Source organism: Cupressus sempervirens, chromosome 10 (assembly GCF_028749045.1).
Source record: "Cupressus sempervirens isolate cs-2001-9-10 chromosome 10, ASM2874904v1, whole genome shotgun sequence".
Taxonomy (NCBI): domain Eukaryota; kingdom Viridiplantae; phylum Streptophyta; class Pinopsida; order Cupressales; family Cupressaceae; genus Cupressus; species Cupressus sempervirens.
In genome coordinates, this window is record NC_143127.1 from 268,497,596 (window position 1) to 268,510,118 (window position 12,523).

Below are 12,523 nucleotides of genomic sequence, written 5' to 3' on the forward strand. Positions count from 1 at the left end.
GACCAAGCTACTCTACATAGGCCGAGACATGTACATAATATAGTATGTACCAAGTGATTCTATAGAAGCCGAGTAAAGTATGGTCATAGAACAATTTTCTATATGGACTGAGCTCATTCAGCAACTGAGCAAGTTATTAGTGACCAAGTGAAATTCCAAGTATATAAGTACTGAGTAGTATAGTATGTGTCAAGCACATTATATTTTGAGCATCAGGAAGTTGATAAAGGTCGCACAACAACAATCTTGAGCATCGGTAATAGTATAGGCCGAGCAATGAAGAGTGTACATAAGAATGGAACAAAATTTTAGGCAAAATTACTATCAGGCTAACTTGGAAGGATTATTTAAGTTTTGAAGAGGTTGTTATAGAAAATTTAATACTTGTTGAGGTTGTTACAGAACATTTACATGAAATGGATCACATATCCCCATGTGTTTGTTCAAAGATTAGGATGAAGAGGCAAAACATGTAACCATCTAGAAGACTCTTCATGGAAACTTTATGTAGAAATGATCTTAACCTTGATCATGAGTGTGTGAGAGTTGAGAAAGTGGTCATGTGCATGCATGTGAAGATTAGAGAGAGAAAATTAGGAGCTATTTAAAGGTTTTGATATCATCTAACAGAACAAGTGACCTATTCATAAGTAGTGAAAGTGGAAGAGAAGGACAAGAGTTTTTAGATTAAAGTAGATGATTAGTTAGTAAGGAGAAGACTAAAAATCAACTTGTAGAGAAAATTGAGATTCAAGTTCTGAGTCAGTTTTAATAGACTTAAATCAAGGTAAGTCTCTTAACAGAGTGGTCTTAACAGATCTTTGTAAATCTCCTAATAGAGTCCTTACTTTGTTGTAAGTGTTAGATCCTTTAACAAGGTGAAACCTAACAATTTCTTAAGTCTTTAACATGATAGACTCCTCATAGGTAGATCATGTGTTATGATCAAACATTGTAACCTTAACTGGTTAACTTTATTACTACAATAGTGAAGATTTGTGGGTGTCATCCCACCCCAGTTTTACCTTCACCTTGGAGGGTTTCTGGGTAACAAATACTATGTTATGTGTTATTTTTATTTTTTATTTTTTTGATAGGAAATATTTGTATTATATTGATAAAGAGAGATATATTGTTATGGTATGGATAGAAGTCTTTCAGTCTATACTACCCTTACCCTGCCCATACATATGCCTTTAGACAAACAACAATTTAGAGTATGAACACTCTAACAAAGATAAACCACCCAACCTAACCATTAAACCAGCCAAACACACAAAAAGGAGCCATCACCATCTCCATTGTCTACTCTTCCTTGAACCATCGTGCCACTTCCTCGTGAGTAAAAGTTGGAGTTGAGTGGTCATCTATCACTGAAATCCCTTGCCTCCATTGATAATGCTTTCCACTGCACTCCCCCTCTTCGACTATCAAAGATGCATCAACCCAAAAACCTTATGTTGTGGCCACACCCCCTTTAAGGTGACATTTATTCACAACTTGTTGGAAATTTTTTTGTCTAGGTGCAAGTGTGCTCTTCCTTGGTGTGGCCTTCATAAAGCCTCTTTCTTGCTCCTTCAGCGCCCAAATGTGTTCAGTGACGAATTCCACTATCAATTTCCACCCTTGTCCTACTTTGGGGATGTGAACACCTTGCAGAGTAGAGGAAAGCCACACCACTAGTGGTTGAATAGAAGAGTCCCCTCCACTAATTATCTGCCAAGGCTCATAACCCATCTCAATTCCAATGCCCAAAATTGCTATCTCAATTATATCCTCCAGCCCTAGAAGCTACTAACTTTCTACACATGCAACCACCACCTGACAAACCTCTTCTTTTGATTCACCCACCATCAACATGAGTGCAAAAAATAATGATGCCACATCCAAATTAGATCTCCTCTTCCAGAATGCCTCCAAATATTCTGGCCATAGCATCTGCAAAATGCCCTTCAGAAAGACTGGGTCATCAAAAACAAAAATATATTTAAGACACAAGCATGGAAATTTGGCCTTCATAGGTCTAAATTTGAGAGTCCAAGCTGAGAGCAAAGTTCGCCTCCATTTCTATCTCTGTGAAAAAATAATTGAGTTTGCCCTGCCTTCAACATAAATATATCTGCCTCAAAACTCTTTGGAATGAATTATCAAAGTGAGCCAACACTCCATTTGACATGCATGAGGGATACATTGGTAGCAAGGAAATCTCTTCTTACTGTGAAATGATTAATATCATTGAAATTTAGACTCATAATGCTTTTCCCTTAAAACCTCTAGTTTTAATTATCATGAGTGAATTTTGTGTCTAAAGGCTAAACAATAGTACTCTCTTTAATCAAATCCAAGGTGACGAAAGTCCTCAAACATTTCATTTTGTGGACCCAATGTTGAATTGACACCTAAATTGGCTAGCAAATCTGTCACTCTGTTCTCTTCTCAAAATGAATGTGAAAACTTAAAATCATAAAAAACTAGAAGAAATTCCTTGATTTTCTATATACTTTGATCCAAGTGTCATGCTTCCATCTTTCCTCTCTTTATGCCATTTATAATGATCTCTGAATCACCTTCTAGATGTATTTGTTTATAGCCAATTCTTGCTCCTAGGCCTAGAGCCTCCCTAGCTGCCAAACATTCTACATAATTATTTGTTCCATCTTGCAAATTTTTGGCTGAAAATGTGAGTATGTTGCCCTTATGGTTTCTTTCCATGCACCCACACCTTGAAACACATGGGTTTCCCTTGTCCACCCCATCAAAGTTAATTTTAATCCAACCATCCTCTGGAGGTGTCTGTAACACCTTCTCCCTCTTAGAAGTTGGATTAACCCCAATAAGCCCATGAACAACCCTATGTTATGTGTTATTACTTTCATGCATGTGATTGAATTTATTTACATGTTATAGCAAGTTTACACTTATAGATTTAAATGCATAAGTTATTATTGGATGTGGATGAATGGTGAAAAGGTATAAATTGTTATAGATTCTGATTGATCCCCCCCTCATTATCTAGTTTACTCCTCCATAAATCAACAAAATGTTGATACATATAGAGCCAATAGTCATCGTTGAAGACTAGGAATCATATAAAATAAATTATAAGAAAATGATATATCTCTCTTTATATGGTTTTGAGATTCTTAAGAACATTATTTATTTTTAAAACAATCTAACTTAGAGTAGTTTTTGGTGAAGTTCAATCTAAGCCAAGTTGAAAAGATCGTTATGCAAGGCATGTCAAATATTTTTTTTCAAGAAACCAATAAAAAAATTACTACAATCAAATTGTAGACCACATATTTCTTTAAAGCTCTCATGTTGAGTGATGATCCTAAACATGCATAAATGATGGGCCATGAAGCTACATTGAAGTAATATCATTTCATATTCCTATTAATTCAATTTAAAAGTTTGTATTTCTATTAATTCAATATCAATTTACATGCTCATGAAGCTACTTAGTCAAACAACAAAATACTTTAGAGTTTTCAATACATGTAGAAAGATATCTAGTAGGTAGTCTATCTAAGGACTATTGTCGATGTAGTACACAATGAAAATACATAACTAGAAACTTGAAGTAATTAATCTGAGAAATCAATGAACCACTTTATATGGAATTGATTTTCCCATGAAAATAGGAATTTGTGATCATTCTAAAAGATAATAAAGAGTTATAAATATGGTATTTGACCAAGGTTTTAAAATTTAAAATTACCGTGACAACCATATTAGCTTCTATATTCCACGTTTAGCAAACTATTTTGATATGAAGCTATCAATTTTTAATTATGAAGTAGGAGGTACCTTTTTCATTTTCTCCTTACAATTAGATATAATTGAATTGGACATTATAGTATTATACAAAACACTATACTATATGAGACATAATATTATCATTAACAAGAACATTGACAAAAGATTGTACTAAATAATGTTGGGACATTAGAGTCATAACTATAAGAAAAATGCAATACGAGACACAATGTTATACCAAGTTGCTTTGAATAGGTTTACCAATGTCATTGGAAACCATATGTAGAAAACATGACATCTATATTTAGTGACAATAAAATTGATACGTAGACACATAAGCCCATTTCTATAAATGTAGGAATGCAAGAGTTGGCTAGAGGAAATAACCTACACATTAAGAAACATACATATTTGAAAATTCATTAGACAAGAGTCTCACATATGCTATCTTTATAATGAACTATTAAGTCAAATTTTCCCAACAACCCATAGCTCTACCACACACTTGGAAATAATGTAGCATTACACAAATAGGAATAATCAAACACAAGTCATGCCCTAAAAAATAATCTTAAGAACGTTGTCCAACCTTACACCATGAGATGTGAAACAATGTCAATAACATCCCCAAGATTTAGCACAACATAGAGAAATACAACATCCTACAAAGATTATGTATTTTAGGGGATTAGAATAAATTCCTCACTGCTATTTCGTCTAATGATGAAATTACCAAGACTATCTTCTCCTTTGATGGAGACAAGGCTCTAGGTCTAGATGGGTTCCCTTTCCTTTTTTTCAACAAGTATTGGGTATTATCCAAGAAGATGTTTGTAATGGGGTTAAGGAGTTATTTGGATCAAGGAAAATTCTCAAGGAGCTGAATGGTACTTTCCTTACTTTGATTCCTAAAAAGCTTGGTGCTGATTGCATGGATCAGTTTAGACCAATTAGTCTTTGTAACTCTTTTTATAAATTTATTTCTAAAGTGCTAATGCTCAAAATTTTATATGTTCTTCCTAATCTAATTTCTAGATAGTAGAATGGGTTTGTTCTTGGCAGGAAGATTTTGGATTCTATCATCTATCATCTTGGTGCATGAGAATATTCATTCCCTTACTATGTCCAACAGAGAGGGGTTCCTTCTTAAACTTGATTTATCTAAAGCTTATGATAGGGTGGATTGGGTCTTTTTACAAAGAGGGCTGGAAGCTTTTGGTTTTAATAAGAGATTCTTGGAGTTAGTCCTTATGTTGGTTTCCTCTGCCACCTTCTCTATTCTTGTTAATGATTCTCCAAATCCCTTTTTCTAGGCTTCTTGTGGTTTGAGGAAAGGGGATCCACTTTTACCTATCCTCTTCATTCTCATGGGTAAATGCTTAGGTAGATTTGTGGAGAAAATGGTGTTAATGGGGGATATTTTTGGACTCAAACCTTTGTCTAAAGACCTGACTTATTCCCATTAACAATTTGTGGATGACTCTATTGTGATGGGAGAAGCTTCTGTTAGGAATGCAAGGAATATCAAGAAAGCTCTTAAGGATTATGGGCAAGCATCTAGACAAATTATCAGCTGGAACAAAAGTGTGATATATTTCATCAATGTTAATGATAATAGGTAGAATAAAATTAAAATAATTATTGTTTGTGAGGTTGGTACCTTATTGGGATCTTATACTAGTTTACCCCTTTGTCTAGATCCACTTAAGATTTTTTGGAGTTCGTTGATTGATAAAATCCTTCAAAGTTAGCTAGGTGGAAAGGGTCCCTCCTTAGCTAAGCTGGTAAGGTTATTGTTCTCAAATCCATCTTACAAAATGTTTTGCTTTATGCTTTGAGTGTTATTAAGATCCCTAGAAAGTTTTCTTTGGAAATTGAGAAAATTTAGAAATTTTTCTTATGGACGAGTATGGAAAAGAAGAAAAGATTGGCTTTGATTGCATGGGAGAAAGTTTGAATGTCTTTCAATAAAGGTGGCCTTGGTCTTAGAAGAGTTACTTCTATGGATAATTCTTTGCTTACCAAGCTTATATGGAGATGAAATAAAGAGGAAGGATAATGGAGATACATTTGGAATGATAAATATAATAGAGAGAATCAAGATCTTAAACTCTTCCTTAACAATGAGTCTTTACAAGGGGGTTCAATGATTTGGAAACATGCATACAAAAATAAGTAGATTATCAATAAAGGGGTCAGACAGAAGGTGGGAAATGGGAGGACTATTTTTTTTTGGGATGACATTTGGATTCTTGATCACTCCCTTAGTTCTAATCAAAGATGGAATGCCTTTATGGAATAGTGCAAGAATCTCTTTGGGATTTTTGTTGAGGACTATTGGGAGGAGAATAATTGGGTTAACCTCAATAAAGTGGATAACAAACTTAATGATCTCAATAAGATTTTGAATGTTATCTTTTTAAGCCAAGAGAAGGATGCTTTGATATGGAAATACAATCCTAATGGGTTATTTTCTATGTCTTTAGTGTATGCTAATTCTTTTGAAGAGAATCAAGAGCCTTGTTGGGCCAAAGCTTGGTTTAAAGGTATGACTTCCAAAGTTAACATTTTTTTAAGATTCTATTGTAGGATAAAATTTTGACAATGGAAAAATTATTGAAGATAGGGTTTAACATTGTCAACAGATGTTATGTCTATAAGGAAGCTGAAAAATCAGTTAATCATATCACTATTCATTGTTCTTATACTAGAAGACTATGGGAAAAGGTTTGTGGCTTGTTGAATATTACTTGGGTTTTTCCCCTTACTATTCAAGATTTTTTCAATGGTTGGAAGTCTCCCTCTACTAATACTTTGGTTATGAGGTTGTTGGATTTCATCCCTTGATTCCTTTGCTAGGTCTTTTAGAAGGAACAAAATGATAGGGGCTTTAGGGGTAAGGAAACTAAGTTAAGCAAGTTGTTCTATAAGATTAAGAATATGGTGTCTGAGAATATTGGATCTTGTAGAAAAGGGCACCAACCTCAGAATGCTTAGGAAGAATTAGTGTTTTAGAACTAGAATTTGGATGGTCTTACTCTGGTGCAAAATGGTCCTAACCTCAAGGATTTGGCAAGATGGGATTGTCCTTTGAAGGATTGGTATAAGATTAACTTTTATGGGGCTTCGAAGGGTAACCTAGGAACATTGGGCTATGGTGTCATCATTAGGAATATGAATGGGGATAGATTGGGTGGAATGGTCATTCCTATTGGGTTTCAAACTAACCATGTGGTGAAAGCAAGTGCGACCCTCTATGGTCTTAGCTATGCTAATAGTTTGCATTTGAATAAGATATGGCTTGAGGGGGACTCCCTTAACATAATAAATTGCCTTAATAAAGTTACTAATCCTTCTTGGACTATTAATAATATTATAGGAAAGGTCATTGATCTTATCAATTCCTTTGAAAATTGTGTTGTCACTCACAACTATAAAGAAACTAATAAAGTTGTTGATTGGCTAGCTAACGTGGCATGCAAAAGTAATGAAAAGCTAATTTGGAAACAAAGTGATATCATTCCTATTGAGGGGCTTTTATTGATTGAGCATGACAAAGCTAGAAGTAAAAAAAAAATTCATTAATGATGAATATGCCATGAATGATTAATAATGATATGGGCAGGATTGAGAAGCAACGGGTTATTGTGAGAAGGACAATGTATTGTAATTCATTACTACACAGATTGTGGGTCCTTTTTCCCACTAAAATCCTTGGCTATGATTTTGTCTTTGGTCTTTTATTGTAGTGGGTGTTTTTGAAAAGTGAGAGCCATTGCTTTAGTGTGAAGAAGATGGGAGAAAGGAGAAAGAGAATTGAACTGGCGAGCTGCAAAGAGTGGAAGAAGAAGAGTGAGATTTGGGACATTCTAGAGCAAGGTAATTTTATAGGATATATGGAGAAATTGAAAGGTAGTAACCCTACCATTACTTGAGAATTCATCAAAACTTGGAAAGATAAGAGTATATTGGTGGGTAATTAGAGGATGGAGGTTTCTAAAGATATTATTGCCAAAGCAACGAGACTTGACATAGAGGATATTAACTTCTACCAAGACAAGAAGCTTTTAGATTGGGTAATTGAAGAGTTTGTGAAAATAGCTAAGGAGTGCAATAGGTTGGTGAAAATTGGTAATTCATACTTTATCCCTGGCTCCATTTCTCGCCCTTAAAGATTTGTTATGCTTGTGGTGATAGAGTATCTTACTTTAGATGGCCGCTTACTAAGATTTACAGTCACCATATCATGTTGGTTAACCATTTTAGGCACAAGGTTAGGCTAAATTTACCCTTCTACCTCAAAAAATCTTTGGTTAATATGATTTTAGCCATTCAAAATGATCCTGAGGGTGATCATGCTTGTTATGAGGGGTTAATGGTTTTAGTAATGAACCTTTTGAAATCCAAAAAAGTGGATAGGCCTTGACAGAGCAAGAAATATTTAGATTGTGAGACAGAGGGAAGTGAATCAGAGGAGAAATTTGATGAGGATATGGAGGATGAAATTTCTAAGGTTGAAATGAAGAAGAGGAAGAAATGTGATCTCAGGAGCTCATCCAGGAAGAAAAGGAAGGAAAAGGAGATTGATTCTAAAGAATATAGTGATTTTGAAGAGGAATAGGAAAAGGGTATTGAGAAGAGAGGAACATCAAGTAAGGTTTTAGGAAACAAGGGGAAGAATTTTGAAAGGGATTCTATCCCCTCTGATGATGAACTCTTATCCTAAGAGGGTGGAAATAAAAAGGAAAAAACTGCTTGCCCAGAATGTGGATGTTGAGAAAGAACTTAAGGAGACAAAGCTGGAAAGGAACAAATGGGGTAGGCATGAGGATTCCCTTTAGCATAACATGGATGAGGAAGATTGGGGTTTTCTAAAGGGAATATTTGGTAACCTAGGGATAATGATGAAGGAAATTAGCATTCTAAAGCAGAAAATGCAAGACATCTCAAGGGATTTTGATCAACTCAGCAAGATAAAAAGTGGGGAGAGAACACTAGGTCAGCACATTGATAGAATTTTTGAGGTTATAGGCAACACTGAAGAGGTAAAGAATTTGATGAAACATGTGCCACCACTTGAAGCCAAGAACAAAAATTTAGACCAGCTTGGCAAAGATCTTCAAAAAAGAATGGATGGTCTAGATACTAGAGTGGGTAACTTGGAGAAAATAGTTAAGAAATTGGCTGATCATAACTGTACTATCTTGAAGACTGTGGCTGACAAGTTTAGCACCTTGCTAAACAAGCTTGAAAAGGGTAAAAGCCAAGACTCTAAAACTATGAAAGAGGACAAGGGCCCGAGCATGTGTACAAGGGATAATTCCAAGAAGAATGAGTTTGCAGAAGCAAAAAAGTTGGATGATATGAAAGCATCTGCAAAAAAATGAACATATTGGTAGACCAAGCAGTGGATCTTCTGAAGACTCTGTAGCTATCCTAGGGCTATCTTCTTGTTGTCTTTTTATGCATAGTTGTTTTCTAGCCTCTTGTTTTTGGCTTGTCTTTTTTGTTCCTTCCTGGCTATGAGGCCTTCTATTTTCTAAGCTTCTCTGCTCTAGTCTTTATGAAACTTTGTACAAGGTTTTGGGTCCTTTAAAACCTATTTTTACGTAATCAAATCAAAACATTCTACAAAGATTTTAGTCCCCCACATTGGATTAACTAAAGAAAACATTTACCAATGCTACAACATAACAATAATGGGGATTATTCAAGCAAGACCACTATTTGACAACATGCGACCAAGATAAATCCTCTATCAAATGAGGTCTATTCCATATTTCTTTTAGACATTTGGGGAAAAAGCTTGTGGATAACTGTCAAGTTCACTTGCTAGTTCCCTTCAAATATAGTTTTCATGATAAGCATATAATCAGTAAAATATTGATGCAAACTTTGATTGAGGATGAAGGTATCATTGAAGAGAAGAGTATTAAATGAGACCAAAAGAGGAATATAAAGAATCTATGCCCTAATCAAGAATCATGTTATCTTCCATGGGGCATATATGGTTTAACATTATATTTGGGATAATATACATCTAAAGAATTATAAATAACATCAAAACATATGATAGATTGATTGAAATGCAATCACATTAAAGTCATAAATAGATGCCTATAGGTTCAAGATTTCTTTTTATTAACTATAATATTCAATCATGAACTAAAATTATTCATAGATTCAATAAGAGTGTGTGTCTTTGGAGACACAATGGAAAAGAATCAATTTAATAAAATACTCAAAACATTGGAGATTAGATTGAGGAATGAAAAATACCTGCTATATAAAATTTTGAAAAAAATGAAAAAATTCCAAATATCATTGGCATTATAGAAGCAATATCCATAATTTAATGATGAAAGTAGTAAATGAGAAGCACATAAAAATGGAATGATGTTTTTATATTTAGTAACCTAATGAAAAAGGTTGTACCATATATATATAGGAGAGTTGGAACGAAATATGTGAAAGATAGCATTCAAAATAGAAACAACAATGAGCTGATTAAATGATTAATACAATTTATTAAGGGATCCAAAACATAAACATCAAAATTTATACTAAATATAAGGTAATATTTAAATTAAAACTATTCATCAATATGTAGGTATTATAGTAATTATTCTATAATAAATACATGAAGGATCAAGGGATAAAAACATATGTATGTGTTTGTTGTACTACTACTTATTAATAATGTAGGGTTTTAGAAGTTATTGTAATATGTCTATCATGGTACAAAAAGGAGTATAGGGTTATAATTAGGTCCAAAGAGAGGTGTCATCATAATCATTCCTTCAAATGCTGACAACATACTCAATGCCATCCATTTTCCAATGGAAAGTATCTATCAAAATATAATGATTCATTTCTTAAATTGTTTACTCTAAATTTCAATATTGAATGAAAAAGGTAATAGCAATATCTTATTACTACTTCTCTACAAAATATTCTCAGTCAAGTCAATATGTGTGAGAAAATATAACAAAAAAAGGTTCTAGACCTACAAAGTGACATAATTTTCCCATCTTTTGGTGCATATCCTTTATGTCTTTGGCTTCTCTCCCTCGCATCCAAAATAAGATTTTGCCACTTTGAATTGAGAATGCACGTACAACATCATTCCATATGCATGGACAACAAGTGGAGCTGAAAAAATGCACCACATTTTTTTAAATAGGCCTATTAAGTTTTTAAAATTATAGACTATCATGAATGTTAGAACTCTAGTTGCTATGATTAAGAGAATGTCCTCAATAAGCTAGCACATAAAAAGTCTTGGTTTTCTTGCATGCTGAGGACATTACACTCACCTGTAAGAGTCAAAATTACAATGTTCGTGATGCTCTATAACTTAAAATACCTAATTAAAGACCTCTAACAAAAATACAAACCTGTTGCATTTTCAGCTCCACCTGATGCCCTATGCATATGAATTGAGATTGCATATTGAACTATGACCTCCTTCTGTATTGCTTGAAACCAAGAGATTGACATAATTAACATCTAAAAGTAGCACCATATTTGCTACTACATTACTATTGAAATACAAGTAAAAAAAACATTTGTAAGAATTTTGTAACAAGTGAATTAAATTATACAAGAATAACCAAAACTTAGTCAGTTAGCTGAACTACACCATGAAGAAAAGTTGTACCCAACTTTTGGGACAAATCATACTCTATGCATACACTAAGATAGTTAGCATGGGGACACCAATTCAATGTCCCAGATCTTGAGCTTGGAAAAGGAGATGCACATGCATGAAAATATAGGTGGAGTTAGAAAGTTGTGATGCCCAAAATCAAGGTGTCAAGATGTAAACAAACAAGTATTTGGTTGTAGGTTTAGATGTTGTAGACAAGAGGACACTCCTAGACATAAAGCCCAAAATAATTAGTTGTCATGCAATCATAGGTTAATGTTGAGCTTCACTTGGTTTTGAGAATAGTTTAATATTCTCTACTAATTAGGTCCAACCATGTGAAGGTGGAATTTATTTGCCCCTCCGAACATCTAAATTCCCCATTAGCATCTACAATTCATTTATTCATTCATCTATTAATAAAACCTAACATTCATGAATTATCACATGATAACATTCATTAACACATAAGATTCATTAGAACATTTACATGAACATTAAAACATAAGATTCATTAGAACATTCACATGAGCATTCAATAACACATAAATAAAACATCAAGACATAAACATCAGTCATTATCAAATAAGTTGCATAAATCAGAATCATTTATTTTTTGTCTTTTTCTTTTTTCTCCTTTCCTATATTGTTACAGAGGCATATCCATGTCATCATCGATATTTCTTCTCACTCGTGGACGTGATTTCACTGTCCTTTGCAAAGGTGGGTCCTTTGCAATTACAAATAAAAGGGTTAAATTTAAAAAACACAAGACTTTAAAGAATTTAAATAACATAAATGTATCACTCTTTAGCTTGTCCAACCACATCATCTTGCCCAATGACTTGAACCTCAACATGTCATTAGGAACAAGCTTTACATCCCCTGTAATTGCAATACAAGATATTTTCTTAATCCCAACACATATTACAGTTAAATTTGTATTACAACACTAAATTCAATTTAAAATATTTTCTTGTATTAATAATTCAGAAATCAAAATTCGAATAGAAAATATGTACCTTGAGTACTACAATGCACATTTGATTTGATGCCTCCATGGTGCTTGAATAGTGTATCAGGATTGGTAGGCTACAATCCAATGTAGATAACTAG